This window comes from Vidua chalybeata, chromosome 3 (assembly GCF_026979565.1).
Source record: "Vidua chalybeata isolate OUT-0048 chromosome 3, bVidCha1 merged haplotype, whole genome shotgun sequence".
NCBI classification, from domain to species: Eukaryota; Metazoa; Chordata; class Aves; order Passeriformes; family Viduidae; genus Vidua; species Vidua chalybeata.
In genome coordinates this window covers 3,745,080-3,771,050 of record NC_071532.1, presented here as the reverse complement: position 1 = coordinate 3,771,050, position 25,971 = coordinate 3,745,080, and the positions used below count along the sequence as shown (strand labels likewise).

The 25,971-nt window shown below is 44.0% G+C and overlaps 1 long non-coding RNA gene across 1 annotated transcript; it reads right to left on the bottom strand.

The window, feature by feature from the left end:
• Window positions 1-3,233: 3,233 nt before the first annotated feature.
• Window positions 3,234-24,552, bottom strand: LOC128784901 (uncharacterized). The gene is made up of 4 exons (XR_008429672.1): window positions 24,498-24,552; window positions 18,190-18,288; window positions 4,337-4,451; window positions 3,234-3,946 (listed from the first exon to the last, which is right to left on the bottom strand). It is a non-coding gene; the product is annotated as an uncharacterized LOC128784901 (long non-coding RNA).
• Between the last annotated feature and the right edge of the window lie 1,419 nt (window positions 24,553-25,971).

Genomic DNA, 25,971 nt, shown 5'->3' with positions numbered 1-25,971 from the left:
AGCACCCCGCGGCCCGGCCATGGCTGCTGCGCCACCCCCCCGCCACCTTCTGAGGGGAAATGCCACCGCAGCAGCCCCAGAGCAGCCAGAGCTCGGGGGAGGAGGGAGCGGAGACTCGGGGAAAGTCAAAAGCGCGGCAGGGCTGCCCCGGGCCGGGCCGCACTCGCACAGCCGCGCCTCGGGCCCTCCACGCTGCTGCCGGGACAGCGAGGGCCCTCCCGCCCCGAGGCCGCCGAAGGGCGAGGGGAAGCGGGCAGAAGCCTCACGGCTGGCGGCAGGCGTGACCGGAGGGCCCCGAGCACGGCGTGGCAGGGCGAGAACCAGCGCTGAAAGGCAGCCGGGCAGCGGCGGCCGCGCCGCGTCCCCGAGCGCCCGGAGCGGCTGCGCAGGCCCCGGCCCGCCCCGCGGGGCTGCGGGCGGGAAGGGGGCGGGTGGAATTCAAAACGATCCCAGCCAGGTTTTCCTCGCTGCGCGTTTAGCTCGGATTTCTCTCTCCGGATTCAGAGGGGAGAGGTTTTGGCGGGGCTAGGCAGTGGCGGTATCCCGTGCCCGGCGCAGCGGATGCTGTCTCGGGCTGCCCAGCGCTTGGTCGCTGCACAGTGCCCTGCAAAGGTGCAGCCCGGCCAGGCCCTGAGCGGGGATGAGCGCGGGGCTGCAGGGTGCGCACATCATAGCGAGGGATGAGAGAAAACCAGCACGATTCCCACGCGGGACATAAGCTGCCAGCCTTCCTCCGAGGGCCTGCGGAGCTCATGGAGGAGATGCGCACCGAGGACGTCCATGTGCTCTGTGAAAAAATGCATATTTTATGATTGGCTTTTCGCAGATGTTACAATGAATATTATATGTGTGATGTTAGAAAGTTATGCTGTATTAATTCGCTTAAGTAGTGTGTTAAATGTATTTTTAACTTATAACACAATGTTAAAATAGAAACCATGCTATGTAAGATACTTTTTAACTAGCTCAAGAAAGAGATGAGATAATCAAGAAATTCTTCGCACAGAGATGGCAGTGACGGGGCCCATAAAGAGTTACTGCCTCCTTTTCAGAAAAGACAAACATTTTGCCACCTTCTCTCCGTCTTTATGGAACCACCAGGATTAAGGAGAAGAAGCTGACAAAAACCAGAAAAGTTCTTAATTTGCAAGGAATTTATGCATCATGTATGAGATGTATGAATATGCAACAGGCTATTGCTTTTAAGGTTATTGCTTTGTTCACAAGGCATGCTTGCCGTGGTTTAAGTGCCCGAGAGCATCCGGACGTCCGTAATTCTTTGCTTTTTATTGTCTTGTAATTGTCCTAACTCTACATTTGTATTAATTTAATTGTATTACTATTTTTATAACCATTTTATTATTATTAAACTTTAAAAATTTTTAAAACCAAGTGATTGGTGTTTGTCACAGCTCCCACCAGGAGTTTCAGCAGGCGGCGGAGCAGAAGCTCGGCAAACCCCGCTGAGCAGCGGGGTACAAACCCCGCTCAGTTTGGGGCATCCCATCGCTTGGGCGATCGGTGTGTGCCGCCACAGCCACACTGAGGCGTGGCGACAAGGACATTTTACCGGGCACCGACACGGACATCCTGAGTGTCTTCAGCAGGGCTGCGGGGAGTGTCGCGGGCAAGCGCTGCTCCAGCCCAGGGAACAGCGCAGCGCACAGCCAGACATGCCGGGGCGGAGGTCAAGGATCCGCCCCGTCACCGTCTGGACAGACAGCCGGGAGGAAAAGCCGGCCGACCTGCCGGGAAGAAGTGCTGCCCGGGGAGAGCTGCCTGGGCTCTTTGGCACGCGTGCTGCCAGAGAGACTGGGAAGGAGCTGGGAGTTTTTTTCCAAGAGCCTTTGGACTTCAGGGTTACTGAAGGCAAACTGATGTGTTTAGGAGGAAGTCAATAAAAGGAGGGAAATCACTGTGAAGTCCCGTGGCTACCAAGAGGGCTTTGTTTTTCTTGCAGGCTTGAGTGGGAAAGGTCTCCACAGGGAGAGCCTTTGGGTCCGTGTTTCAGGCACAGCAGTGGCTCTGCCTCGCCCTTACAGCGTCTCCTGAACCAGGCCTGGGCACTGGGGTCACAGGACAAGTGGAGATGCAAACCTAGCTACACCCTGAGCTGTAGCTAACCCTAGGCTACCTCTTGCCACTCATATCTGCCCCCAAGAGCTACCCATCCCTCTCTGTGACCCGGAAGGCAGCACCCCAGCCCTTCATTTCCTTGCAGGGATTGGAGCTGGAGCTGAGCTGTGGCATTCAAAACATCAGCAGATGTGCTTTATGTAGCTCTGGGAGCACGTGCAATATTACAGTATCCAGAAAGCAGCCATCTCTGTGATTTCACCCCACTGGATCATGCTGGGTCTCTGCCACTAGAAAAGCTCTGGCAGTGGGGAGCACCACTGGCTCCTGGAAAAGCAAGGCACTCCAGCAAACAGAACTGCCAAGGAAGCTGTAGTACTTATTAACAAACACACACAGCTCACTAGTTTCTATTTGTCATATTGCGTAGGCAGCCAAATCTTTGAACTTCATTTCCCTCCTCTCCCTCACCAGAATGAGGAGTTCCTGCAGTGCTGCCCCCCCCAACATTGTAATCTTTGTTTCTTATGAACTGTGTTATCAGCAAAAAGATTAAGTTTGCCTGTAGTATTTAGGGCAAGTCTCTAAGTGTGTACTACGCTCCCCTTTATCAGTGTCTTGTTGTTAGCACACGATAAAACTATACCAGCAGTCGTGTCTGAAGCTGGTTAAAATAGAAGGTACGTGAGAGCCAGGAAACTCAGAATTAAACCCCACACTTGAAATTTACCAAAGATCAGATTACTGAGAATCAACTGGGGAAAAGGAAATGCATTTTCTGACGATTGCAGCTCTGTCACAGTGAGATTTCTCAGTGCTGACAGTCTCAGGGCCAGATGGTACAAGCTGTACAGTTCCATATCATTGAAGATAATGTGTACCTGCCAACTAACCCTCTTAAATACTTAATACATAACATGAAGGAAAATAGTCTGTCTTTACAAACAGCAGAAATTGCATGTTCATGTCTTTTGGGTTCTTTTCCACTGTCACACCACAGGGGAGCCTGCCTACTTCCTTCTTTCTTACAGAATAGCTCGAAGTTAATTTAGTACCTCAAAGCAGAGTAACAGCTGAATGGATCCTGAACGAAGCTAATGCAGGAAGTGGGCCGAAGGGATGCTAAGGAGACATGGAAAAGATTGATCCTTACACAGTTGAATTTACAAAGATTGTTCTGATGATTAACAGAAATTATTAAACCAAAGTTTGTAGTCTATACTTCAGAGTTTTGGGTTCACTCCTCACCATGAACTACTCCTTTGTTCTCAGGACTAAAAGCAAGAAAAAATACCAGTATAATTAAATTTGTTAATTGCATGCATTTTCCTTCTCAGCTCAAGACACTGTTACTAAAACAAATGGAATATCAGGCTCCATCTCAGTTTCCATTCTGAAGCTTTCCCCATGCACTGCAGACAGTGTTTTAGTGGCCTTTGCTCTGGAAAATCTTCTTGTGGTTACCCCAGGAATGAGTGTTTATAGACTTCAGGCCAGTGTCAGTGAGAAACAGCTCTTCAAACCCACGAGATGAGAAACAGCAGCTGGCAACTCATCTCCACTCCTTCCAAACCAGTGAGGCTTGCTGACAGTACTGCAAGCAGCAAAAGCAGAGGAGGGCTGTAAGAAAAGCTCTTGTTCACCAGTCCACTATCCCATAAAATGTAAGACACCTGGCATTCTCAATTCACTTTTTGCATGATCATCATTCCTTCACCTAGAGCCGTGTCCTTTGTGTGCACACCACAGTACAGCGTTGAGAGTGCAGCTCAGCAGCAGAGGCAAAGCACATTAAAAGCTGTATTATCCATCCTGATTCCTACCAAGGCCAGACCAGGGTTAGCATACTTGTGGGAATATACTTGCTAACCTGGAGAAAAAAAAAAAAGAGGTTGGTTACCCTAAAACTCATTGATTTCTCCATCTGTGTTACTTGATCAGCTGAAGAGTAGTATAGTCCCTCCAAATGTGCCAAAGTTTCCAGGCCCACATAAAAAGACATTGTGTGTTTCATGTTCTGCCACATCAAAAGCAATCACTCAAAGCAGCAAACCTCCCTCTGAAGGGTCGGTTCCACTTAAACTGAAATACCCCTCCTGGTCATTGCTATCTCCCAGCAGTGGTAACTGCAGGGCCAATGCCTTTCAGAGTTTCCACTGAGCTGTCACAGAGAACTGATTGTTGACTCAGGTTCCTGGTTAACTCCAGGGTTAACATGTAAGCTATTTTACCTGTCTTGCTCATTTATAAGCTAATCTACCTGTCTTTCTCACCCACAGTCAAGCAGGCATCTCCCAAGTTCCTCCAACCTCATAAGCTCTATTCTGGTAACTTCTCTCCAAGACAGGTGAAGTTTATGAGCAGCGAGCAGGCATCTGCATTACAAAAAGTGGGTCAGCCAGGCAACCAAAAACATTCTTGGCCTTCTCTTCCCTGGCCATAAGACAAGTAATGCTTTTTGTTTCCACCTTCAGTAACAAGGGGTTTAAGCCTTTTGCATGCTGCAGTCAACACCCTGAGGTACAGGAAGTTTCAAAGACCAAATGTTATTTTCTGGTGTACCACATGCCAGTAAATTGACTTCTATTTTTTCCCCCTTATGACTCCCTTGTTGTGGCTGTGACCTGCTTTTTCTGGTATCTGACTTTTTAAGGTGTCACTTCTAAACTAAACATGAAATCATGGTAGCCAGTTTATGTATTAATACTATGTCTCAGAATTTTGTGATTCCAGGAGAAAATGGTTTTCTCTTCAAAAATTAGTTTACTGTGGCAAAGGTTTGACAATGTGAATTTTGGGGATCTTTCAGCACAAGCAGGAGCAGGATTTTTTTTTCTTACAGTTCTGTACCAAATCCCACCTCTCTCCTTTGAGATCCCCTGCTAGAATGGGTGCAGAAGCATGCCTTGTAGGTCTCTGAGTGATAATTCCTCCCCTCTTTGGTTACCTCCTCAGCATCTGCTGCTGCTTGAACACACTTTGAATGACAGCTTTTTAGGACCTATTATTTTTGTTCTGTACAAGATTTTAGCACTGTGGATGCTCATGTAGGGCTCTGGGGGGCCTCATTTCCTCTCTTCTGCATCACAATTGACTAAAATAAAACAAAAGCATTACGTGACTCGGGAGTAGGCATGAAGCACACTGTAACTTGTCTCTCATGATGCACCTAAGCACAACTTGGGTCTCCCTTAACTAGCATCCTGTTTCCCCCTGCCAGACCTTTTGCACTGCTTTCCTGTTTAAGTCCCCACACTCTTGCATTCCTGCTGCCCAGGAGTTTTGTTCATCCCAATCGAGCTGCCTGGCTGTGCCACTGCTGCTATGCATGTACAGCAGAGACATTTGGGGGTCCTAAGCTCATGCCTCAGTCTCCCTTTGGGGCAGAATCACCCTTTAACCATTGGGTTATCCTCTGCTGCTGATCCCCTTGCACTCTTGAAGCAAGTGATCAACAGTCTCTTCAGTTTCTTAGTCACTGTACATATCAGCTAGCAACAGGACTCCTTTATTTCTGGCAGGGAGCTTGTGTCTGAGCTTCCAGTTCTTGTATTCCTGGGATCTGGATGGAAATTGTTACAGCTGGGCCTTCATCCCTCTATACACACATAAATACCCACCAGGGATATGTCATGTTCTCATGCTGTTGAGCCTTCAGGGAATTTCCAAAAGATCCTTCCAGTTTCACATGAAGTAAACAGTCACAGGAGAACTGTCACAGTCTGGCTTCCTGCCTGGATCTTCCAGCTCCTGATATGGCATGGAGGTACAACAAGAAGTGCCAATTGCACTTCTCTCCACTGGAAGACCTCCTGAGCTTACTTCCTTGACTTTCTAAACTTCTAGGGAGTCTCCCCTGTCCAGTAGCAGGTTTTGTTACCAGCAGCACACCAGCTGGTGAGCTCTGACCTCATTACCTAACAGTCTGTTAGACTGGATCCGAGAGTTCAAAAGTAACCTGAGATAAGAACATCCGCATTGACCCTGTTTTTCCTAGAAGCCAGATCAAAGTAAAGAGTCAGGTCTGTCATCTGAAGGGCTGGTGCATGATGATGAATAGTGAAACTGAAGGGCAGAGATTATAGAGTGCCCAGGGAAATCGCCCTCTGCTCTCACACAGCACTGACTGCTCCCTCAGCAGCTGAATTGATTCAGGGAACTTCTCAGTAGTTTTTGCAGTTGTGAGCACATAGTTTTACTTTAATTGAGTTTCCACTCATAGGACATTGACTAGACAATGGCTTTGGTGTTAATTTTTGCCCACCAATTCTAGGAGAGCATCTTTATAACTTAAAAGGGAGGCTCCATTCTGATGCCATTCAGCATTTCTTGATTTCAGGTGATAGTCTTATTACCTGCCCCATATAGTGTGGTGGGGTACACTGGGGCCTTTGGGTATTTTTTGGAGTAGTTACACATTTTCCTATAATTTCTGGATATTTTGATTTTTATTTTGTTTCTGTCTCTCTGTGAGGTTTGTTCACGGTGTGTCTACCTCTAACCCCTGCCTTCTGTGTGAGTCACAGCTAAAGCCCACCAAAAGTCAGGCTTGTGTCAGTGCTCCTACATGGGAGGGACACTGCTGAGCTCTCTGCAGAGACACACTGCTCGTGGAAAGTGGCAAGAATATGCTCAGAGAGATGTTGGCTTCCAGCTATTCTCCAGAAATCCACCTGCCTGGGCAGGGCAGGGCATGGCAAGACAGGGCTTTTTCCTGAGCTGTGAATTGCTCACAAAGTCCTGCTGGTTTCTCTGGAGGGCCTGGCAGTAATAGCAGAACAAAAAGAAATTTCTCTTTACTGCTTGGGGCTACCAGCAGTGAGAAAGTGGGTTTGGGCTTTCCTTTTCTGAGCTGTCAGCAGAGTAGAAGCACAATGGAAATTGTCCCCTGGGCTGGAGATCAAGAAGGGGGCAAAGCTAAACTTGGTGGAGCGAGGTTCTGATGCATAAACTGATCTTCCCCTCAGCCTGGTCAGCCTTCAGCTGGATTTTGAGTACCCACATGAGCTGCCCTGATCCAGTGTCACCATCACTGAGAACATGCTGTGGTGCTATAAATCTATGTGAGCATCTCAGAAGGAACAGCAAACAGCAAAATTCTGGCCTTCCTTCTTCACTATTCACAGCTCCAAAAACCCCCACTACTACTGGAAGGTTTAAACCAACAATGTTTTTTGTTTAAAGAGATCGTAGCCTTGTTGCTGGCTTTAGGCTGTTGTTGCTGGTGTCCTTCTAGTTGAATTTTTCCATGACCTCCCACAAGTATGGAGAGTCCATCCTTTAGGAGCAGGAAGAGCCATGCAGCTTCCAGGGCTGGCACTGCTGCAGCTCAGCCTGCTTCTCCATTCCCAGTGCTCACACAGCTCGGGAGGAGGAGAACAGGAGCCTTGGGCTTGCACTGAGGCAGGAGAACCCCACAAGACCTCTGCCCTGCTGGAGCACGGCTCCACACACTGTCTTGCTGAGTCAGCTGAAGTCAGCCTTGAATTCCTTGGATGAAAGCATCAGGCTAAGACTGCCTTAAGCCCTGGAGTGAGCAGAAACAGAAGAGACCCTGCCTCTGGCCTAAGGCTTATTTACTGCCTAAATGCAAAGACACTTCACAGATAGAGAGCTGTTCTGTTCTTAGTCTCCAATGTAAGCTCCTTAACTGCTCTTCTGGAGTGCTCCCTCCCTAATCTTTTATTTTTAGATTAGCTATTTTTAAGAGATTGCTTACTGCCTACTTAGAGGTTTTTGATGCTCACATTTCTCAGTACTGAATGCTGTTTTATTTGCACTTACATCACACCAATTATTTATCTACTGGCTGGATCACAGAATTTGACCTTGGCAAGCATGGGAACAGAGACCTCTAATTAAAAAACCCAAGTTAGTAAAAGAAAAAAAAAAATCAAAGCTGCAGTGACTCAGTCACTAGTTCACAGTGACTGATTCTCAGGGTGGAGACCTCTTTTCCAAGGGTGATGCAATCTGCAAGTCCTGACATCTCAGCACTTTTAAAACCAGGGTGTAATACGTAGAATTTGGCAATGTATTTCAGGGCTGTTACACTGACAGATATTTCTCTTATATTTTCAATTGTGACTTCAAACTTTCAGGTTTTCCCCCTAAAAAGCAGGGGAGGGGGGAGGAGAGAGAACCCTGATTCCCTTAGGAAAAAAAAAAAAAATCTGAATTTGCTGATGGACATCTACCAACTGCAGTGACCTACTGGACAAGCATCCTCAGCTCCCAGTGCCAGCATCACAAAAGCCACTTAAATGACTTTCCCTCCTGTCACCACTGCCATTCCCATTGCTCCCAGCTCAGGTGGATGGCCCTCTAAGATCTTGCAAGGAGCTCCCTGGCTCCTCACAGCCCTGCCTCTGCATGGACACCTCTTGTGCAACCTGGTCAAGCTCATGCAGCAAAGACTTGGATGAAGCATAGCTAACTGTAGTGGGAGGCTCTTCAGCCTGGGAATTTCTGTACCCCTTTATACAAAAAAAAAAAAAAAAAAAAATCAAAGTGTGCCTAGGTATGGATACCACTGTGGTTTTACTAAGGCATCACCTGACTGGGAATGAAGAAGTTTGTCACCCTTTTTGCCCCAGGAAGGTATCTCAAGTACTCTGTGATGCAGGTTTGTGTTTTGCTGAAGGTTTTTGTGAGCTGTCACCAAGTCGCTGATCCCAAGACAGCAACAGGCCCAATGTTTGTCAACCTGATACCACTTTTTTTTTTTTTTTTTCTTCTTTTTAAAACCCCAATTATGGAGGAAAAAAGTATCAGCACACATGAACATAGCTTGAAATCTGAGGAGCCTGAGCTGCCTGTGTCTGATTTTGATCAGGCCTTCAAAATCAAGGGATGGCAGGTCCAGGACCTGTCAAACCACAACTCCTCTCCAACAACAAATAGAGGTTTGGGAGTATTTGTGTGTAGAGGCATCAGAAACAGCTGAGAAGTAGGATACATCTGTATGCTAGTCAGCTACCTGAGCAAAAGAAATCCCTGTGTGCCTATGTAATACTCTCTTGGCTTGTTACAAGCCCACAAAACCCTTTCAGGCTGTTACTACCAATTTTTCCTTCTGATGGAGACAACTGTGCTTGGATCCCAAGTGCTCAGATTCAGTCAAATCTGCTTTTGGGTAGAGAAAGCAGCAGCCTTCTGCCTATTCTGCACCACAGCCCTGTCTGGAAGTTACACAGAGACCAAACCACACTTTCAGTCACCGTGGCTTTGCACTGCAAGGCTTTCTGATCCAAAGCCAGAAGATGGAAGTCAAATGTTTCCAAGTCACATGATGACTGAGCTGATAAGAAGTATTGAATTTCTGGAATGCAGGCATTTTGGAGGAAAATGTATCACTTTTCAGTGGCTATTAAGAGTAGATGAACTTCTCTATACAAGTCATACATATTCAACCTGACAAAGGTAAGCTTAGCAGCTTCTGGCTCATCATCTGTAGGAAAAACAGTACACAAGGAGGGCTTCTGATGCATGAGCACAGCATCAATAATGAATCTCTGTAAAAAAATCCCTATCCCCCAGCTACACCAAAGAGAAAACTGAAAAGGCTTGATTATACCCCAGAAGCTCCAGCTGGTCCTATTCCTCTGACCCAGGTTACTCAGGGCCCAGCATCACAGAGCAGATGATGCCCACAGCAATTTTTGCTGCAGCTCTCTCAAGCCAGGAGCACATTCCAAACAGCAGCATCAGTACAGACAAGTGAGCCAAGACATGTGTAGTGTATTTTGAAGACCAATGAGGAGCTAACCAGTAGCTGCACTTGGCCTCCAAATCACTGCCAAAGCTTGTATGTAAACAGCATAGAGGGATTTTTTTTTCTTTTTAATGCTAAAAGCAAGGACTGAACCAGTTTCTATACAGTATCTATTTTTACTTTCATACCATTGTTTCCTCTTGCTAGACTTCTTCCCTTCCTTCCCTTCCTTCCTTCCTTCCTTCCTTCCCTTCCTTCCTTCCTTTCCTTCCTTCCTTCCTCCCTTCCTTCCTTCCTTCCCTTCCTTCCTTCCTTCCTTCCTTCCTTCCTTCCTTCCTTCCTTCCTTCCTTCCTTCCTTCCTTCCTTCCTTCCTTCCTTCCTTCCTTCCTTCCTTCCTTCCTTCCTTCCTTCCTTCCTTCCTTCCTTCCTTCCTTCCTTCCTTCCTTCCTTCCTTCCTTCCTTCCTTCCTTCCTTCCTTCCTTCCTTCCTTCCCTTCCTTCCCTCCTTCCCTCCTTCCCTCCTTCCCTCCTTCCCTCCTTCCTTCCCTCCTTCCCTCCTTCCCTCCTTCCCTCCTTCCCTCCTTCCTTCCTTCCCTCCTTCCTTCCTTCCTTCCTCCTTCCTTCCTTCCTTCCTTCCCTCCTTCCTTCCCTCCTTCCTTCCCTCCTTCCTTCCCTCCTTCCTTCCTTTCCCAGCCACATGGAAGTCTGTGATTTCCTCTCCAGTGTCACAAGGTTGTTTAGAAAGCAAGTCAGCCCCTCACCCTGCTTCATCAAGTGGTTTTATCTGCTATGGCAAAGCTATCAGACAAACTGTGCATGTCTGTAGCTTAGAAGTGCCAAACAAATATTTTTACGTCCATTTGACCTTTTAAATCAGAAATTAAAGCAATGGTGTATTTAATATTTCAGTGGGATCTGTTACTGAATCTAATCTGCTGCTCTCTCACCATCAGGGGAACATGGAATTATTAAATAGCAAGTTCCCTAAGAAGATTGGAATGAAATCTTGTCTTTTCCAAGTACAGCATGTTCCATGTTGCAGAAATTAAAACAGCTACGTGATCCTTGTGAGACCATTGTTCTGGCAATAGATGCATCCTCCCTTCCTGCATTTTCTCCTCCTTTGGGTTTACATGAGAAGAATTCCACATTCTCTCATAAACATCATGACTGCTGATGCTTCCCTCGCCCTCATAAACTCTGCACTGGTATTTGCTTAGCAATTCCCTGGCACTACTACCAGTTTCCATAGCAAAGGATGTTAAATGAGACTGTTGTCACAAACTCAAGGAACTGCTGAGGACTGAAAGTCAACCAAACCACACATGAAGCAGCACAAAAATGCAAAATAGCCTTGGAATACCCCTACTGGGAACTTCCTGAGAGATAGTGGGAAAATATTCCCTTTAGAAATCCTGTAATGAGTAGAACATCCAGAGCCTATGAGACACTGAGCTAAAAATGCCAGAATAGATCTGATGTCCAAAACTGAACTGTCACAAGTAGGACAGGGAACAGATCAAAGCCAAATCTGCCCCTTCTGCCCTAAAATGGCTTGGGATGAAACAGCAGAGACAAGGCCAAAGAAGGGCAAGCTGCTCCTGCAGGCTGGCAGTGATGTCTGCTCCAGAGGCCACTTAGGCAGCTGCCCTGTGCCAACAAGTGAGCAAAGGATGGGCTTCCACAGCCCAAAAACTGCTGCCAGCAACCCCCTTGTGCTGAAGGCTGTCCATTGAGACCCCTAGCAGCCCAAATTTGCCCTTCTCACCTAAGCTACAATCAGAGGGACAGAAATTCACCATGCAAAGATTGCTCCTTGTTCCTGTTGTCTGTCACTATCTCTGAGCAGGAAAAGCATTACCTCATTCAGGATAAGCATGGATACTGATTCATTAATTTGACACTTCTTAGTGCTAATGGTGCCCCTGAATCAAGTCAAGTGCAGTGGATTTTTACATTAGCACTAATAACAATTACCCATCCACTTGCCAAGATGCAGGATTAATCTGAATTTTCCCCTTGAAAACACCTTTTTTTTTTTGGTGTTGTATAAGCCTTTAAAATTACAGGTAAATTTCAATTTGCACGAAACAAGGATTAGAATACAACTGCCATCTTGTAACACATGCAGCCTCTGTAGTGCTCCAATTTCTTCCTCAAAGGCCTACCATGCTTTAAACTAAATTATTCTACTTCCCCTGCTCCCCACCACCCCACAAAATAATTGAGATATTGTTACATGTTCTCTTGCTTGTTTAGCTTTTAGGTTGTACATACTGTTTTCTTTCAATATTTCTCAAGACAGTAATTTTTATTTCCCTGCCAAGAAATAACTGATCACTGATTCATCACAACAAATGCCAGAGACTAGCAATCTGACACATTAGCTATTTTTTAAAAACACATTTAAATACATTTTTTTGGACAAAAATTATGTCCAGAACAGTCTTTAAATACTGTGCTACATGCCTCTAGGGATGGCATTCCATTTCTGGAGGTAATACAGCTTCTCAGTTACTGCAGCCTTGAGCAGCTATAGAACTTAATGCCACACCTCTGCACAAACTTAAAGCAAGTATGCATATATCCTGGGCAGACTTAGGTAAGGTATGGACTGGGAGCCTATGGGTTTTAATCAACACTTGGGCTTTCACACTGATTTTTAACCAGCACAGAAAGTCAGGGACACTAGCCACAAGGTTCTTCAGCTCTTTCCTCCCCCTGCCCCCCATGACAACATTAGAAGTGGGCAAATGTCTGTCTGCTTGCATCTTTAGTGGATCCCCTGCTGCAAGGAGTGTTTTCACACCACAGCACTGTCCCTGCAGCTGCCCTTTGTCTGCAGAAAGGCCAGAGGAGTCACTTGTTGGTGGAGCAGCATGAGAGCTGCCCAGGAGCCAGCTGGTCACCTGCTGCCATTTGGGTTTTCCTTCCTCCCACTGCACGGTCAGACCCGCAGTTACAAACCCACAGGCTCTGCCCTAAATCTTCCCACAGCAAATTCCAACAGGGAGATTGTCATCCCATGACTATTTGGCTGGAAGGGACCTTTGGAAGTCACATCCCATCCTCCTGGATGATTGACAATGCTAAATCAGGTCTGCTGTGGCTTTGTCCAGCAGAAACTTGAACCCTCTTGAAGGATGGAGTTTCTCCCAGTCCCTCTGGTGATCTGCCCCAGGGCTGCACATTTTCCCCATGATGAAGATTCTCCCAACATCCCAAGCCCCAATTTGTGATCTTTGCCTCTTGTTACACCATCTCCCACCACCAAGGAGAGTTAGGCTCCATCATCTTTCAGCTGCCCTTCAAGAGACTGGTGGCTACTGTTACATTTACCTCCTGGTCATGCCAGTACTTTGTTGCTGGCACTAGAGATGTGACACTCTTCACAAAGGAGTCACCAAGAGGATCCTGCTGGAGGGTTGTGAGCACTCTGCACCTCCCAGCTGAAGTGCCCAGTATTTGCAAACAAGCCACGTAACATCCACGCCAGTGGGTGTGTTACACAATCATGTGCCTTGAGTCAGAGTGCCAAGGGCAAGATTCTCTGCCAGGAATCTCTAAGCAGCTGCCCCTTCAGTCCCCCTGCATCCCTCGTGGAGGGGAGGGATGGGAGATTGTGTTGCCTTGAGCTCAGAGGTTCATCAAGCACCACCATGTAACCAAAAAATACAAAACGCGTAAAAAAGACAAGAAGAATCGCTGAAGGATGTTCATTTCCAGGACAGGGCTCAGCCATATCCATAGAAATCTTGTGCAAGGATGTGCCAAAGGAGATGGCTGCAGAGCTAAGTCCAAACAAGCATCACAGTCCAGTGTTCAGCAAGTGCCCATGTGGGCATAATCACCATCACTCAGTGCTGTCCCATTTTAGTGACAGAGCTCAATTCCAATACATTCTACATTCAGTACAGAGGGAGAAAAGGAACCTCAGCAATATTTAAAACAAGAACAAAATAAGTCACTGAAGGTGGGCGGCTTAGCTTCCCTAAAAGGCAGCACCTAAGCACCTTTGGGCTCTTCTTTAAAAGCCATTGGTGCCTTATTTAGGACAAAATCACAGCAGCAAGAAGCTGAAAGCTACACGTGAATGCTGATCAATTCCTAATGACAGCAGTTCCTGGCTCTCCCTTCTCTTGTGTGTACAAACTGCCTCCCCAACCCAAATCAGGTGCTGGAGGCAGGGCCACAGTTCATGGATCCTTTCCAGCCCTGATGTTCCTTGAATGCCTTATTTTGTTGCTCCTGTAGAAAAAGGGGAAAATAGCTATTTGGTGTGTCCTTGGCAAAAAGAGGTTTTAATAGGATTCAGAAAGGTTTAAACATATTTCCCACGCAGGATTGGGCTGCATTTTATGGAGAAGTCAGATCCCAAGGGTGTGTAATTCCTGCCTCCCAGAAAGCAGTTTTCTCAGGCTTACAGAAAAACGTTACATTGTGATTTGCAGAGGGTGAATTTTATGGGGTTTTAGTGAAGTGACCTAGAAAAGGCTGTGAGGCTCCACTTATCTCTGGATACCTAAACAGGGATGTGATGCTCAGCTGCCAGATAAGACTTTGCTTCAGTGATTCATTGATTTGCAGTGACTTAAACAGAGCTGCTTGCTTTGTGAGTCAACATTTCACAATATTTGGGTGCAGGACCTGACTCCCAACCACCCTGACGCAGTTGTTTATGGAGAGGAAGAGATTCTTACAAGACTGGAGTTGACTTGATACACTAATTTTAAAATTGTATCTTTCTGTGACCTTCTAACTGCAATAATCCTAATTGCACTTTGCCAGCTGAGAGGATGATGTCACAATGCTGACAAATGGGCAAAGGATGGGATGGGTTTGACTGCACTACTGTGATCTTGGTAAATTTATTTCATGTCCTTGTGTCTTGTATTCCTGCTTGTGAAAGTGGAGGGAATTAAAACCTCATTTCTTCCCCAGTGTGGTTATGCTGCCTCTCCAGATGATAACTTCTCAAGACAGGACAATGCAAAGCAAAGCACAGCACAACGCACGAAGAATACTAAAACAATAATCAATACCATGCATTTTTTGGCATCAGTTTGCAAAAGTGATTTGTTTGTTGTAAATTGCTGTGGGCCCATGGCAAGAACTGCAGAGAACTCTGGTTTTCAGAAATGAGGGGAAAACTGCTTTTATAGGAAGAATATACAGATGATCAGTAAGTGAAATAATCTTTTACTGCCCAAAGAAACAGAGAGATTAAATAAAATCCTGAAGTGCCTTATTTTCAGTAATGGGAAAATAAAAAATAAAAAAGTGAGAGTTATTAATCTGAGACATGTAGGAATGAAACAAATTTGGGAAGATAAAAGGAAGAAACACAGAGATAGTTATAGTTTGGTTAAAACAGCAGAGCTCGTTTTACCCATCACATTCCCTGAGCAGAGCTCAGCAATAAACCAGGGGCTTGGTTTGTGAAAGAAGGACATTTTCTAACTCAGGTGTGTTCATAAAAAAGGAATTATGTTTGCCTTGGGAATTACTTATTTCTGGTGTGCTCACTGAATTCTTTTAGGTTGCCAGTTGAAGTGCTGTGAATCACATGGGAAGACTCATTACTTGTCCGGTAAAAAGGATGTGAAAGGATCCATAAGTGATTGATGTCAGCTTCCCCCCAATTTCCATTTCAGCAACGCTTTAAACTAGGTCAGAGCATTAATTAATTTTTGTATTAAATCTCTCCTCAGCCCATCCAGCCTCCCATTGGCTAGTTAATTAAAATCAGCACTGTTATTTGGCTGCTACTTTGCAGCAAGAAAAAGCTAGTAATTATCCACTGGGGGAATAAATTAATTAGGTTACTATGTGTTAATGCTCAGCAGCTCTCTTGTAGCTAGAGTCCTTTCTGTCCTGCCTGGGTTTCTGGAAGGTAACTGGGTCACAGGAACACGTGCCTTGGCTTCAGCCTTCGCTGTGCTTCCTTTTGACAAATCTTTGTTGAAGATAATCTCCTTAAAATAGAGGCTGTTTCTTCCTGCCTTCTTGTTGGAAACCAGCTCCCTGAGCACCTTACAAGGACCTTGGGAAAGTTTGACTTCCTGCTGGCAATGAGCTGGGCTTTCCATTCTGGAGCAGCCTCCAGAAAGCCAGGCAGGGCTCCTCATGAGGCTTTGCTGGCCACCCACTGCAGGTTCCTGCACAGGTGTGCCCCAGATTGCTCACATCGAGGTAACACCCATCACACCTTGCCTGTGTGGACTGGGAAACTTCTGTGCAGCAATATTTAGGCAAGAATCTGATTCCTGTTTTGGGATAGGTCTGTGCCACTCGACTGGCAAAAAAGTACTGATGCTCACTAATTCTTTAAAAGAGAATCCGACGCCAGTAAAATGTCACTTTTATCCTGATTGGTGATTTCTACTATGGAAATGCAATTTCATGCTTTGGATGTATGAGGAAGAAGAGCTGAAGAGATCAAACATGATAATTGCCAAGGTAGTAAAATCAGAGAGACCATGGCAAGCAGAGAGGTTGAACTAGGGGTTAAAAGAACAGAGGTTCTCCCCTAGCTGGCCACCAGAAGAATTTCCCTGCAACAGAAGGAACTTGCCTGTGTTGTACAAGAAAACTCCTGGTGCATGAAGCCATGCATTTTGTGCTGACAATACAGCTTTTACAATGACAATACAGGTTTTTGTACAATGCAGGTTTTAGTCCTAAAGCCAAGCACCATTTTCTCAGTTATTCACATTACACCAGCAGTATCCATAGGGATATGCCATTGTGCAGCACCTCTGAGACTGAGTGCCACCAAGTTGCAAGCAAATCCTATAATTTTGTCTTTGCAAAACCATTCCCACTGATAACTGAATCCCTAATGCCAACATTCTTTCTTCCTCCTCTGTAGGGAAAATTGTTGGCAGCTTTTTTCAAGCCAGCCTTCATACCCCATGGTTCCTTTGCTATCTCTATCCAAGATACTGCCATTGTTAGAAGTTCCAAATACTGTGCAGTATTTTGTCTGGGAAAGTAATAGAATCATGTCTAATCTTTGCAATCTGAGTATGATTAAAGACAAATGAAGCTCCTTCCAAACCCTCAGCTCTCATGAACTCTTCATCTATCTTCCAATTTTAAGATTTTGTCTATCTGCATCTATCTCTAGTTTATCTGTAGTTTGTGTAAGATGCAATCACACCATGAGATAAAGAAGACAATGATTACATACTTTAGAAGGAAGAAACACAGTTGTAAAACACTGATTTATCCTAGAATTTGTTCTCTTAACACAATAGTTGAAAGGTAATGTCTGATGTAAACAATGACAATTACTACCTCTTGCCTATTGAATTCTGACAATTGCAGTAAAAGAGGCTTTTTACTGCTCATAAAATAATGCATAGTAGTTTAGTGTTTATAAAGTAGCTGTGCACACTGAGATATTAAGCAGCCAAACATCATAAAATACAGGTAAGATCTCAAATCTTCTGAATTTGAAGGGTTACACACTTATATTGGCCCTGTAGGCTTTGCTGACCTGTGATGAGGACTGGTTCCTTTCCTTCCCTCACACCAGTCTCTACAATTCCCAACCCTTGCCATACTTTAAAGAGGCATTCAGTGGAGAAGTCACAAAATCATTGATGGATACAGATGCTGGATCAGGCCTTTAGCAAATAAAAAAAATCACTTCTTGAGTTGGGGACAGCTGAGTGGAGTGTAGGGGCCTTATGGACATGCTTTCCAGCTAATAATTTATTCCCATGGATAATCCTCAGTCATGCAAACAGTCCCACTGAACACAGGGATTACAGTTAAGGGCAGCAGCTATTAATTAACGTGTACTAATAGGCAGCTAATGAAGTCAGGATGGCCATGAGTCATGAAGCTTCACTGATTCCTGAGCTTATCAGCAAAACTGTTCTCAGTGCAAAGCCAGAGTGCAATTTTTAAATATAGTCCATAAGCTGAGGCTGTGACCTATCTGTGACTGGGCAACTAGAGGTGACAATGTCATCCAGAGCATAAAGTTTCAACAGGAGCTCAGTGTTTTCTGTTCAAGTCACTCTGCCTGCTGTCCTCTCAGCTAGTGATAATTTTGCTTTACGTTTTTAACATGCTTAATTTCTTTGCCCAGTACCCTGAGAAAAGTCAAGGTTTACTTATCTAGGCAGTGTGTTTATATTTTCCTATTTTCCAATACATTCTGAATCTATACACTGGTTTAGGACTATACCAACAAAGGGGCAAGGCCATAGGAAAATACATCATGAGGCTGTCCCGTATCATTTGCAAACCAGATTCCCAGCACCTGCTGTCTGTCTTTATTCCTATTTTCATTCTACTGTATTACGATAACTGTTTTATTATGCCACTTGGTCTTGGGGTTTTCTTATTGAGATCTGGAAAAGCCCTGCACCATCTTGCCCACTTACCCTCCCAGGGGTGCAGAGGAAGATCTTGGTCATGTAGGACAGAAGGTGCACAGGCAGGACAGGAGAGGCAGAGCTCATGTGCCACTTCAGAGGGAAAACCTGCTGCACAAAATTTGTCTTTAAAACGCATAAGTGGGAAAGAGATGCTGACAAAAACTTTTCTACTCCAGAATCTTAATATTTCATTTTAAATCATTTTGTGAAAGGTGCTGCAACTCAGTTGATAAATACAAAATCATCTCTGAGTGGTGAAGGCATTTTGTGCAAGTGCATCAGTTGGAAAAACAAGATATCTTGTTTTATTTCAGCAGTAGTTTGAAAAATACTTTCCTTGTTGAAACAAAAAGGATTTTCTGAATACTTATTTTTGTAGAAACATCTGCTGTGTGGGAAATTATTTGACCAAAAAAACATACCTCATATTAGAAAGTTCTAAGAGTCTGGAGCATGTTGCAAAACAAAGCAAAGAGAAATAAACAGGAAATAAGTGACTGAGTAGTCACAACATTTTAAGGTCAGTTCCCCTTGCTTTGGATTTAAATTGAACTCTTTCCCAATGTGTATTTTTTTTTCAAGGAATTTTCTCTCTCTCTCTGCCTTTTTTTTTTTTTTTTTTTTTGGGGTGGCTCCTTTTCCTTTCCTGCTGTAATTGAATTATTCCCTTTGGTCCTCTAGAGGGTTTGAAAACAAATAAACTTTATTTCTACTTCACACTGGGTGTGAAAATGCCTATGCACAAGTCACAAACTGCACTTCAGAATATGTCAAACCCTGGTTCATTTACTGTGTTTTCAATCACTTTGATTTGATTCAGCTTGATCCTTGGTGTGGTTCAGGATCCTTTGCAGAAGATCCCTTGGATAAAGGAATTGGAAAGCTCACCCAGGAGTTTGTTGAGGCGAGACAATCTCCTGTCTCAGAATCAACCTGCTCCATTCAAAATCCTCACAGTAATTCCATTCCTGGGATTTTGCAGGTACCTCATACACCCATTCCCTAGAAGAGTCCTCATTCCAGGCAGCACCTAAGAATCTCCACAGATTTTGACAGCATGCACACAGTCCTGAGATCTGCTGGAAAAGAGGTTTCTGCTCTTGGATTCTCAGTATTCATTAGTCTGGAAGACCTTATTGTGGCCTTTCAATACTTGAAGGAGACTTGTAAGAAACATGGAGGGAGACCTTTTACCAGGGCCTGTAACAACAGGGCACAGGGTAATGGTTTTCCACTGAAGGAGGGTAGGTTTAGATTGGACATGAAGAATTAGTGAGGCACTGGAGCAAGCTGTCCAGAGAAGTTGTGGATGCCCCATTCCTGGAAGTGTTCAAGGCCAAATTGGCTGGAGCTCTGAGAACCCTGATCTAGTGCAAGGTGCCCCTGCCCATGGCAGGATGAGATGGTCTTCAAAGGCCCTTTCCAACACAAACCGTGCTATAATTCTGTGTTCTTTAAATCTTCTTTCCAACCCAAACCATTCTGTGATTCTAGTTCCAGTGAACAAGGGTGAATGTTTAGTCTCCAAAAAAAGTCCTTTGAGTTTCTTGTTATCCTTTTACACAACTTATGTTCTGAGTCCACAGGATACTGGAACTCTGGTTTAATAATGTTAAAAACTGGTTCAGTTCTTGAGGGCTGTAACTACTTGTGGATCAATACTTTGAATGAAAACAGCACAAATAATTACAGCTGCATCTTTTTCTAGAAGAGAGCAGGAAAACACCACAGGCATGCCATTAACACTGAGATAATTTCTGTGTTCATTTTACTCCTCAATGCTACCCACTCATCTGTACTTTAGAAATGTGAAAGTTTTGTACAGTGCCTAACTGGCCATAGTTCAATACTATCAGAATTTAAAGGCAAATACTATTTCACCTTGGGAGTAGGTGGGTGCTGTTTCTGGAGCAGCCTCTCTCTGTAACACAGTCTGAGCCCAAGGCAATTGCTAACAAAATTGGTGAGTGCCTCAGATCACCTCCCCGCAAACCAGAGAAGTTTTTTTTGGCAGCCCAGAGAACTGCAAGGTGCAACAAAAAGATACTTTCTGCCACCTCAAAGCTGTGCCCCCTTTCCTGCCAGTGGCACCCCCAGGGAACTTGCTGTGTTCTGTGCTGCTCTGGGTTCAGCCTGCGAGTGCAGCACTGCTCTTCCTCACCAGGAGCCTTCCTCACAGACTCTTTTAATCATTATTTCACCCCACTCCTCAGCAGGGTCAGGTCCCTGGAGGAAGAGCTGGAATACAGAGGTCTTGCCCTTCTGCAGTGTTTCCAGCAAAAAGCAGTTTCCCTGGATTGTGAGCAGCAGCTGAGCTTTGCAGCTGCAATCTCACTGCAGAGCTGCCAGCAGCACCAGGACAGAGGCTCACACACTTCATTTAATCAGTCATTTATCTGTCTGGGGCCTGGCTGTGCTTTATCTGTGCTGCCCATGCACACAGGCTTGGGACCAAGCCAGTACTCCACCACACTTGGATGTCTTTTGCTCCCATGGCTGAGCGCAGCTGGGCAGGATTTTCAGTGCTTTTCTGTGAGGCTTTTTTTCCACATAAAAGAGTGTTCACATCAGCCAGCAGGCTGACTTTGAGTTCTCACTACCTCACACCAGTTACAGCCTAGACTTTGCAGCTCTTATTTTGCTGCCTTTGGTCCTGGTACTTTTTTTTTTTTTTTGGTGAGACTATCCATTGAACACTCCAATAGATTTTGCAGTATTTGAAGAGTTTATCTATACTTGTCTGCAGTGAACCTGATAAACCAGTTTTTGCTATCACACAAATGCCATGCATTGTTCAGCTGTACAATGTGTCTTTTATCACTGATCTTGCATTTTCATAGGGGCTGCTCTTAACTTTTAAAGCTTTGACTAAAAGGTAAATGGCAAACTTGTGAACAGCTTCACATGGAGAACTGTCAGATTCAGCAAAGGATGTTGTCATCTTTGAAGTTACATATACCCATATCTATCCTCAGGAGTTTGAAAATTAGAGTTCTTTCTTTTTCCCAGCAAGGAGAATAAGAGTCAGAATTATTTGAAAAGTTTTCTTGGTTTGTATCTTATTAGCCTTATTAATTTTTTTTTAAAAATAATTTTGATATTTCCAAAGCTGTGGACAGAATAGGAATGTTTTGTTTACAAGAGTTACTGGCTGAGCACAACAGAGAGAGCTAAGAATACAGAGTAAGCATAAAGTAAGTTCTCACATTTCCCCACAGAAGTCCACTTTGAGGTGGCTCACCTCTTTTAAACATCAATTGATCAATCTGCTTGAGCTGCTCTTTGTCACAACAAGCAGTTCCCTAAAAGCTAAGGGCAGCTCAGCTTCTGCCTGCTGATGTCCCCACTTAAACCAAGGCAGCTCCAACATTCATCCAACCTGAATTTGAATTGTCTCAGCCCGCTGACTCAACACAGGGCTAACCTCATTAAAAACCAACCAACCAGCAACAAAACCAAACCCAAAGAGAACTGTCCTAGTTCAGTGAAAGGTTAGACAAGGGCCAGGGAGAGTACAAAGGGCAGGTAGGAGTGCAGGAGGAGGTGTAGCAGAGCCAAAATGCTGCAGCCAGATGTTAGGCTGGCTTAAGGCAGGGACAACCTCAGCTTCTCCTCAGGCTGAGCTTTGCTCCCAAGAAAGAAACCATCTCTGTGGTATGGCTGCATTTCCAGGAACAACAGCACAGGTGTTGCAGTAAACATGGGAATTGATACTATTTAATAACCATAAAAAGGAAGATGATATTTCAGTCTACTTTTAAAGACTTTCATGTCAATAACTGGAACTTAAACCACATTTTTCTGTCATTAGGACTATGTGTGGCAGATGGAGGAGAAATGCAAGTGATGGAGGACAGGAAAAGCCAACATTTTCTCCTGATTAGATTTGTCCCATTTACTTTCTCCATATTGGTATATTCAGTAGAGGTACACTTCAAGAAATGTTGAGTCTGGAAGTACAGAGACCCAGTGGACAAAAAGTAGCAAATTTCAGGCCCCTTTGGTGTTTACACAGGTCACTGAGAACATAATTTTCCTTCTCCCCTGCAAAACACTGGGCACCACCACACCACAAACCCCACACTGTAGCTACTCCTTACCTGCAGAATTCAAAGGAAGCACTTACATCACTATTACTGTTATCTGGCAGAGCATAAAGGTCAGCCTCACATTTAATTTAAAACACAAACACGACCTTTGGAATGGGATTTTAAATGACAGCAGAGTCAAACCTTCCTGCTGTCATAAGAAGCTCTGTCTCTCCTTATCTGAAGGCATTCCTCCCTGTTCTCAAGATTAAAAAAGAAGAAATAAACAAAAACATGATATGTGTCATATTCCATAACTGCTCTTCGTTTTCTGACCATTTTCATTGTTTCTTACACAGTGAAATGAGTACTGCTGGGAAAACCAGCAGAGGAGTACAACTGCAGAGATAACAAGATGGAGCTAGTACCACTAGAAGGTTTTGTGCAAGAGCACAAGAGAGCAGCTTGCAATTGGCACGTAAACAGGGCTAGGAGCTCACAGAAACCACATAAACATTTGTATTTACAAATGAATGTAAATATTTGTGTTATTAAGTTATGGATATAACCTCACTTTTATCTTTATATACAAAAAACCTGAGTACAGAACTTGTTCTACTTATATTAAAACCTAAAAAGTTTCCCATTTGCAATTGACTTTGGCCAGTTTAAACGTAGTGCTGTGACTGTCTGGTACTTGATTCCTTTAAGTGTTTCACAAACAAACCACTACCACCAAAGCCAACCAGACAAAAAAAGCCCCAAAATCAAACAAAAAAATTCACAAAACCAACCTTCCCCCCCAGTTATCTATGTTTCATTTCAGAAACTATAAACTAGCTCAGATCAAGAAGCAAAACATGCTGGAACCCTCAAAATTAAATCATAGCATGTCTCATTTCAAATCAAAATTTAATGCCTGCAATATTCTATTGGCACTTGGGGTTTAATTTTTGAAAACTGTTTGTTGTAACATTGTCTATCACCAATGCCAAGTTATACATAATAATTAACAGTGTCTGAAAGCAACTGAATTTTTGACAGAAGAAAGTGAAACTCTTTTTTTCCTGTTATAAATTTGATTTTTGTTAATAGTAGCCATAAGAGGGTTTCATTTTATATTTATGATACTTTATACTTGTTACTTTGCTACTTTATATTTAATGATGCTCTCACAGCCCACTTTGCAAAGCTCTAGAGAATATGACAAAAGCAGTAATTCTCACTGAAGAATGTCTTTACTTTCCCTTCCACATAAAAATTGGGACTGGGAGGATGAAAGGGAACATAGAGAAGAACCAAAATTGGGGGAAAAAAACCCCTAAACACCCCATAAACCAGTGTCCCAGTCATAGAACAGTTTTGGCCTTCCAGGGACAGGGCATCCACATCCTCCCCCAGCATCCAGTGTCTTGCTAACCTCCAGGTGAAGAATTCCCTCCTAATATTTTGTCTAAACCTCCCCTCTTCAAGTTCCAAACCACTCCACCATCACAAAATGCCCCTGTAGAAAATCCCTCTCCAGCTATCCTTGTAGCCTCTTTTGGGGCTCTGAAGTCCCTAAAGGACTAAAAGGGACTCCAAAGTCTCCTTGGAACCTTTTTTTCCTCCAGGCTGAGTAACTCCAGCCTCCCTTATCCTGTCTCCATAGCAGAGGTGCTCCAGCCCTCTGAGCATCTTCTGAAATTGTCCAACAGGAGCTTCTCCCTTCTCCTGTTGGGGACTCCAGAGCTGGCCACAGCACTGCAGGTGGGCTGCCACCAGAGCAGAGGGGCAGAGTCCCCTCCCTCAGCCTGCTGGCCACCCTGCTTTTGGTGACAAACTGCTGACCTGTCCACAGAGAAAAGTACATTATTCTGTACTGCAGTAAACATCACAGAAAAAAATGCCATTGCACAAGGGGCAATTTTTCTAATATTAATTTCTTAGCATTCTCCATGAGACTGAGAGGCTTTTGCCATGCTGGCAGCATGGTTCTTTCTTGCTATTTTTTCATATCCCTTAGCATCACTTTTCTTTAGTGCCCATAAACTGTCCAGATTTCCCATTAGGTGGTGATACAGCAATATTCTCAGTGCCAGAGAAAAGGTCAGAAGTGTATTTTCAACTGTAAGTGATTCTACAAAAGATCAAAGAACATTAATTTGACACTGCATGCCTAATGCTGTGCCTTCATTTGCACAGTTTTACCAGCTATTTTTATTCACAATTACCCACCAGACCCAGAACAATTGCAGAAAGATCAAGTGCAGTGAAATGAGGAGTGAAATTAATCTGTAAATGTACCTGTGAGCACTGGTGTCAGTCAAACCAGATCACTGGAACTCAGTGCAGGCTGTGAAAGAGAAAGCACAGATGTAATTTGATGCTCACAATCTTTATAGCTAATTGTAATATTAATGAAGCTTAATTATAAGTTGAATCTTTAATTCTGGCAGCTGAAGAAAAGACTCCATTGGCTACAGAAACAGACAAAAAAACCTGAAGGCATTTCCTTTTTAGTATAGTTTTGCTAGTGTATTGTAAACATCAGCCTCAAGCACTTATTTCCTGCACTTGGGCAAGTATTTTTCTCATTATAAAAATCATTTCAGTCCCATCTCAGCCAGTACAGCCTCAAGGCTGCTTTGATTTTCCACCTACAGCATACAACACCTCCAAGCAACCTCATTCCACATTGTCATGGCAGGGGACAAGACACAGTGAGAGGAGGCAGATTCCCCATGAACCTTCAGCATCTTCCTTGGGCTCCTTCACTCCTGCTCAGGGACTTCAGCACTACGGTGCCACTGCCAGAACAAAGACAGAACATTTTACCCTCTGGTTAAGTATTAGCAATTCTCATTCACCTTGTTAAATTTTTATTCAATAAGAAAACATGCTTTCCATCAGGTGCACACATGGTTTAAATAGAGTTTGTGCTTGCCCACTGGAAACAGATCTCCTTACCTTGTCTTTCTGGATCTCTTTGGGATTTTGCAAACAGCACCTCAATTCAACACAGGTTTTATAATATAAAACCCCATTTCCCTTGTTTCATTTTTCTTATTTTTTTCTGTATAGAAAAGGAAAGCAGATCATCAACCTTAACTTTTTCAACAGACACTTAAAGAGAGTTCTATAAACTGATCCACCTGCTCTAATTACTGCACAGTTTTCTATTCCCCTAAAGAGTAGCTGAGACTTGTCTGCTGCATCATGGCAAACTATGAGTTTATCTGACCCAACCATATTGAAGCAACTCCTTAGGGAGGAAAAAAGAAAGTGTGCTGGCAAGCTTAATTAAATGTAGACTTTTCTTAAGTCAACATAAAACAGTATTTTCCATCCCACCCTTTTCCCACTTGCTCCACACTGATGCACATCTTTAATAAAATGAACACATGAGTATTTCTTGAATCTATTAAGGGTCTAAATTGTAATTTTTAGCTACAGTGAATTATGGCAGGAAATGCAATATTAGTTGGACAAAATAAAGCCCTTTTTTTTTTAATTAACACTAGGGCTGAATGAGACCAAGTGTTACATTTCTAGTTTTTAACAAAAATATTAATGGTGCAATTTTATAATACATCTGACATGACATCAAATTTTTGAAAAGTTTAACACACCAAACAATGCTTCAAAGTGTTCAATTCTATTCCTGCTTTACAAAAAATTCCTTGAAATAATAAATCTTAAAAACAGGAAAGAGAAAAAAGTAGACAGTTGCTTTCCTAAACACTGTTTTCACTGAAGATTTTTTATCCTTTCTTCCCTC